This window comes from Heliangelus exortis, chromosome 3 (genome assembly GCF_036169615.1).
Source record: "Heliangelus exortis chromosome 3, bHelExo1.hap1, whole genome shotgun sequence".
In the NCBI taxonomy this organism is placed as follows: domain Eukaryota; kingdom Metazoa; phylum Chordata; class Aves; order Apodiformes; family Trochilidae; genus Heliangelus; species Heliangelus exortis.
The window spans coordinates 41142637-41149720 of NC_092424.1; the positions used below are offsets into that span (position 1 = coordinate 41142637).

At 43.9% G+C, this 7084-nt stretch overlaps 1 long non-coding RNA gene across 1 annotated transcript; it reads right to left on the minus strand.

Annotated features, from left to right (window-relative positions):
- LOC139794556 (uncharacterized) lies at positions 1 to 5483 on the minus strand. Its single transcript, XR_011725173.1, has 2 exons — positions 4038 to 5483; positions 1 to 3433 (listed from the first exon to the last, which is right to left on the minus strand). It is a non-coding gene; the product is annotated as an uncharacterized lncRNA (long non-coding RNA).
- Positions 5484 to 7084: the final 1601 nt, after the last annotated feature.

The following is a 7084-nucleotide window of genomic DNA, read 5'->3' on the forward strand; positions in this document are numbered from 1 at the left end:
CTTGTTTTTGTTTCTAGTGCTGGCAATAGGTAGACTCTCCTGCAGCGTAGTGTCATCATTGTAAATTCCAGAAAGGCAAATCTCAGTGTAAGTATATTCAATTAATTACTGATCACTTATTCTGTCACAAGGACACTTCCATTGCCCCAACAAAATGCTCTCAAGTAGCACAATAGTATGTAAACAACTGAATAAAAATGGTCTTCAGCCTAGGAAGAACTTTGGATTTTTGGGTGTAGTATAATTTGCTGCAAGAAAACAGGCAACATGTAACCTTACAGGATGTACATTAGCCATTCCTAATACATTATTTTCTCTCTGGGGACTAAAATCCTCCAAATTAAGTGATTCCAAGCCAGTTTCAGCAGGTAATTTAAGTCTCCAAAACAGAACTTTGCAGGTGAGTCTAGCTAAGGAGCTGCCTTTTGATCTTACATGTATAAATACACCCCACATCTGCACACACAAAGTGGTTATTTGTATGTGGAAGCAGAGGAGCAATACTACAGTATGTATCTAATGTCTACCTTATAATTTTTCCTGACCTTTTGGAATTCATTTATGTCTATAGCTGAGTGGATCTGAAGAATAAAGCCAGAGCCAATGTGCAGCTCCGGGGGCTTATTGGTTTTACTGCTCTTTGACATGTTAGCCAAAGGCTGCCTGAGTTCCTCAATGAAACTCCTGGTGAACTTGGGTCTGATTTCATACAGATGAAGCCTGCTTTTTGCCTGTAGGTGGAAGCCATGAAGCACCTAATACCTTTATAGGCTTTATATGGAGAGCTGTACTTAACTGATTATTAAGAAGGTGGAGGGAGTGCTTGACCTCAGTTTGGAGGCACCAGCGAGATGATTTGGGGGGCCCCTTCATCTCAAAACAAAGGCATGTAGGATCCAGACTGAAAGCTGAAGGTATTAAAACCAAAGTGTGGGATTTGGTTTTGTTAGCAGCAAGCTTTAGTGTTGGGACATTCCCAAGATATGTGGTAAATTGTCATTTGTAGTATTATATATTATATGAAAAATAGGTTTGTTTTTTTGTTTTTTTGTTTTTTTTTTTATATATTATGCTCTGTTTTGACCACAAAATATTGGAAACTTATTGGGAAAATTGTTCTGTCTTTTTGTCTTTTTCATGGTGAAAATCAAATTATTTGATTGCAACGTCCCTAAAATTTATTAAGCCTATCAATTTTCTTTTGATGTTTTTGATGTGTGTTTTTATTTGTGGCTGAGCTTATGTGAATCAGCCAAGAGAAGATATTTTCCTGATTGATTTGTGAGACCCAGGCTATCAAGAGGTGCACCTTTTCCCTAATCTCGAATTAGTCTCTTTATCAGAACTTCCCCCTGTCTGTGGGCATTTAGGATTTTTAAGCCTCTAGTACTCAGTTGTGCTTTGGCTTAAGGCCCCCATCTGTGTCTGTCAGTACAGCTCATCTGGCTGGACTGGTCCCTTGCTGAATTAGAATAATTAAGGCTCTGGGCTGTCCTCTTGATTCTTTTGACATCTTTGCTTTTGGTATTGCTGGTATGGATATGTCAGATACCTCACTGTCTTTCTGAGCCACGGTAGGTTTGAGAGCATAATTCCAGGCTTTGTGAGAAAGGAACATTTGTAAAGCAGCAGCCTCTTGCTAATCTGCAGAGGGAAAGCATGTATGACAGGCAGTGGGGATCCCATTTTTCAGGATCCAGGGCTTAAGACAGGCTTAAAGAAGTCTTATTAAAAGTGTTTTCCAGTGCATGTGGCTCCTTCTGACAGCACCCAGGTGGTTAAGAAACCAGCATTAAGAATAAAAGCTGTTTCTCTTTTCTGTGCAACAAATGGTTCAAATGTCTGGTATTTGGTTCAGAAAGGAAACCTGCAGCAGTCATGTCCCCTGAAATAAACCCACCAACATTTTGAGCTGCCAACACTTCTGTCTATTACGTCAAGGCATCGCAAAGTTTAAAGCAGAGAAAAGTAATATATATTTATTTTTTTTTAGTAATCCCAGGGTAAATATTAGGTAGACAGTATTTCTGCTTTGCGCATTAAAAGTCTGACTGAATTTGAAAAGCCTGCAAGTGCACTTTGGGGATTTTGGAAAGTGTCGTTTGGCCATGAGCTAAGACCAGAAGCTGCCATTTTGCAGATGGGGCAGGAGGGAAAGCGTTTGGCCTCATTCATAACTTCACAGCTACTGCAAATATCAGCTGATGAATATTTATGTTATGACTGGCAGAGGCCCGAAAGGCAAATGGGGGGGAGGAGGAGAGAGGGAAGCTTAAGTTAGGAAAATGGTTGTCTGAACTCTGTGGGATTTCTTTACCAACACTTTCCATGCCTGAACAGTAGCTGCTGAATGAAATCATTATGTACTGAGCCCCTGTGCAGGAAAACAAGGTTTGTCAAGACTCTCTTCGTTAGCACCTCGTACTTTGTTTGAACCTTGGACATTTGCTGGGCTCTGTAAAAGGAAAATTTTTTTCTTCAAATCAAACACACTATAGGGCTAGGTAGTTTTATTTAATTATTGCTGAAATGGCACTCATTGTAAATCAGGGTCTTTTTCTTCAGAAAGAAGGGGACCAGGCAGGAATGTGAAGTGCTGAAGGGTGGCATGGCTACTGAAGGGGTGCTGCTGTAAGGCAGACTATGATAACAGATATGGAAAAGGTTAGGTCAGAAGTGTCATTATTGAATTATGGAACAGACATGTAGTGCCCAGTGGTGGCGGTTGCTGTGGGCTCCTCTCCTGTGCCAGGAACACACTTGAAACTGTACCTCTGTTGTGGAAGTTGGGGCCCTGCTACTGATAAGCAGGGGAGACGAGGGGAAAAGCAAATCGAATCATATGAGCACAGAGCTGGGAGAAACTGAAAGCCAGCTAGGCTTTCCTCTTTCCACAAATCCTCAGCACAAAAACTGTGTTGCATCTTACTGCTGCTGGCTATAACTGTTTGGTTGAAATGAAAGATACATTGTCTTTTGCAAGACAAGTAGTTTCCCAATAATCCCTGCTTGTATCAGCACTCTCCGGCATTACTGGGTTAGTTAGTATTGCACCTGAGTATTAAGGAAGAAAAAGAGGTGAATGTCCTTCCTCTATATAACATAATTTTGAAGTAATGTATTCTTCATATTTGAATTATCTCAAGTAAATCACTGACAGGAGGAAAAATCAAATCTCTTCCCTCTGCCTTCACCAGGCTGTAAATTAACATCAAGGAGCAACTTTTCAATAAAGTTCAGGAACCTGACTTCAGTTTCGAGACAAATCAAGCTCAGGGAGGAAACTGGCTGAAATAAGTAACTGCTGAAATCCAGCTACCAAAGTCATGGCTTACCAAAGTGACGAGTGGCTGTGGGTGGTCAGGCTTGAGCCCCCTTCAGAGGTCCACAGGGTCAGAAAGCAGCAGCTCTGAACTTCACGAAATGCAGGAGTCTGTAAAGGCAGGCAGCCTGAGTTAGATCTGTAGGAAAAATAGAAGTTCCCAGAATCAGTTTATTACTTCAGAAATCCCTAGATTTTGCCTATTGTACTTCAGAGGAACCCCTAAACTCAGCACCGATTTGTACATTTTTTTTTTTTTTTCTTCTGGGAGGTGGCTTTTCTTAGACTGCTTATTTAGAGGTTTCTTAATTCCTTGACAAGGAGGAAAATCTTCAGGAAATGCCCTTGTGCAAGAAACCACACAGAGGCCTTGCACCCCGTGAAAACCACCCTCAAATCCTTTCTGTGCTCCTTCCTGTGCTGTGAGCAGCTGATGCCCATGTGCCCATTTCACAGAAACCAGCAGATGGTGCTGCAATACACGAAGTATTTAGTCTAAAAACAGGGAGCGCTTGGGACCGATGTACTCGGAGCTTCCTCTGACCACCCCAAGCTCTGAGGCAGTCTGCTGCTGACCCCAGCAGCCTTCTGCAATAGGAAATGCAGAAGGTGCAGCCCTATCTCCCACCCTGGAGGACAGATACCTCCTCTCTTTGCTCTTTCCAAAAATGTGAAGCAGTTTTTGGCAGGGAGGGGTCTTCTGTCTTGCTCTTACCTCACACAGCAGCAAAATGGGGATGGCCGTGAGGGCGCTGAGGGCAGGTGGGTGAGGGGAAGGCAGGTGCCTCCCCTCAGGGGTGGCTGGTGAGAGGATGGCAAGGTAGCCACCAGCCCCCAGCACTTTTCTCAGCTCAGCCTAACTCACAGTGAGGGGTCTACAGGGTGGCACAGGTCTCAGCATGGCCAGGAGCCTCTCGGAAAGGGTGGCCACACTTCACTCCCTCCCCAGCACTTTCTCTGGTGCCGGATTTCTGCCTGCAGCTTGGTGTGGAGGTGGCAGGGGTATAGGGAAAGGCCTGGTTTTCCTCAAAAAAATTAAAATTGCCTCAAAACAACTGAGAAACTACGGTGAATTTGTGCCCAGCACTGCAGCCCTGCTGCGAGCCCAGCCCAGATCCCAGGAACCATCACAGCCTCTGGAACCTTCTGGCACTTCCCCCCTGGAGGCAGTGGAGGCCTCGAACTGCCTCCACCACCCGGCTCCAGCCCGTGCGGTGAAAATGGTGAGGGAAGCCCGCCAAAAAAGGACAGCAGAGGAAGAGGGGGGCTTGGGAATGAGAGACCAAAATATATGGGATGCACTGTGAGCAAGCAGAGTGTGTGTGCATGGAGGAAGGGCCGTGTAAAACATGGCGGTGTAGGCAGGTGTGGGTGCCGTGTGCTGTTTTGTCCCTCCTCTGTGGAAATAGGAAAGTCCTCAAAACATTTACCTCGGGGAACATCCCATGCCTGGCAGCAGTACCTGGTGCCCTGTGAGCCAGCAAGGTGTCATGAGGAGAATGGGGTCAAGGAGCTGCTCACGGGGCAGGCAGCAGGAGCGAGGACAGGGAGAAATGCATTTGAGGAGAGACCTGATAATGCTGTGCAGCTGTTTTTGTTATACCACCGGGCTGTAAAGTTGAAAAATGATTTGAAAAGCAAGGGATGTGCTGAGAGCACTGGCTTGTGCTGCTTATGAGCGCTTAGGGCATTCTGTGTAAATTGAACTTTTTCCTCCCCAGTTTTTTCAGATGGCTTGGATGTCGCAGCAGTGGAAGGGAAGAGCGGTGACATGCTTGGAGTGCAGAGCCTTTTCCCTGATCCCTCTGGCATCCAACTGCACCAGAGTGAGCTAAGGACAGAGCTGAAACCCACCCGCTCCCTCTCTTTTCCGTGCAGTAATCCAAAAGGTGGAGATTATTTCAGTGTGGAAGTTGCATGTGAGGAGAACCCCAGTTTCTTTTATTAAAAAAAAAAAAAAAAAAAAGAAAAAAAGAAAAAAGATAAAAAGTCAACTGGGGCAAGAGGGATAACTTGTGCATGATTTGCGGGGCAGCAGGAAAGCGGGTGGAGGGATCTGGCACGGAGCAGAGTGGCTTTTGCTGGAGATGGAGAGAGTTGCACTGGGGGAAGATCTGGCCCATCCACTGTGTCCAGTGATTTGTATTCTGTTGCTCTTCAGACTGGGGTAAATAACAATGTGCGACTTTCCTTTTTTTTTTCTGCAGGATTATTTGATAATTGTGTGTCAGGGGTGTATGTACTGATTTCTGGGCTTTTTTTTGCTCAGCTCAGGAGCCTGTTTGGAAGGTGAGCTGTTTGTTTCCAACCAAAAGCACCTCAGAAAACCAGCCACCTAAGAAGAGTTATTCATCTCAATGAGGGAAAAAGGATGGAAACACAATTAGTATGTCTTGTGACTAATGTAGTATGTGACTCAAAATGTTAAGCAAGAGTGATGATGCAATAGCCTCTTCCCCACAACTTGAATTCAGTGTGAGAGGTGTCAGGTTGAAATGTGAAGCCCTTTTCCTCAAGTTAGGTTTTGCATCCAGAGCCTTTGGATTTGGATGTTCATACATAACCTACAGAAAATTGAACTGTTTAAGGGGCTTATTCCTATTAAAAACACAACATTTAGAGGTCTCTGCAATACTCTTTGTGTCTATTTAGCAGGTAGAAGGTGGGTTTCGTGCAAGAACGCAAGAAGGTGCTCAGGAGGTGAAGCAGCCCCATGGTGTCAGGGCCTGAAGCCCTCCTGGAGGCTCCTGCTATGGCTCAGCCATACCATGCAATATCATCTTTTCCTCATTGCCAGACTCTGTCACTCTTAGATTTGTTGTATGATGTAGATTTGGATTTAATCTCTCAGTGGGAATGGGAGTGGTGTTTCTTTTGCAGGATAAGTTGGGTTAAAGCTGTTTTTTCTGCCCTTTTCTGATGTGTCTGCCCATGTCTCTTCTCCAAGATGTTTGAGGGGCTTTGAGTGGTCTCTGAAGAGATGGATCCTTGCAAGGGCTCCTTATGTGCAGGGTCTAGAGATGTTGACCTCTGTGGAGAAGACAAGTAATTTTTTTATCCTGACATTTTTTAGCTTTCAGAATGTGACTTTAGGCTGAGTCTGACAAGATATAATTATTTTTATGAAAATTGGAGAGTTATGGAAAAATCAGTAAGTCTCCTGGAAAGTTAAAGCTTATTTTGACAAAAAGAAAAAGGGACTTGGACTTTTTACCTTCATGTTGAAATGTAAAAAGAAAAATTAAAACAAGGGAAGAGAGAAAGGAAACATAATATTGCTATGACTTTTATTTTTGATGCATAGTCCTCTGGGAAATATTGATATAAAAAATTCTTATCCTACATGGGGATTTATCCTGTTCTGCATGTGAGCAAAATCTTGATTAAACTGACTAGTTCCATTAGGATATTCTGCCAGTGGTATTTCTCCTGGAGAGCAATTGCCTGCTGTGCAGATGCGGTTTGCTGGATACTTCCTGAGAGAAGTGATGCTTATGCTACTGAAGCAGGGCCCTATTGCTGCTCCAATATAGTGCTACCTATTAGAAAAGGATATGTGTTGAGAAAGGAAAATGCACTAGTGCTGACATTAATGGCTCGGGTCCATATTCTTTTTCAGGAGTGGTTTCCCTTGTTCTGATCTGTATTGGGATGTCTCTCTGAAGCATTATTAGCAATTCTTCTGGCAATATGTACTGAGGTGATCTTGCTCTTGAACCTGTCTGCGTGCCCTTGGTTTCTCTCCTTGGTGTGCAATGATGC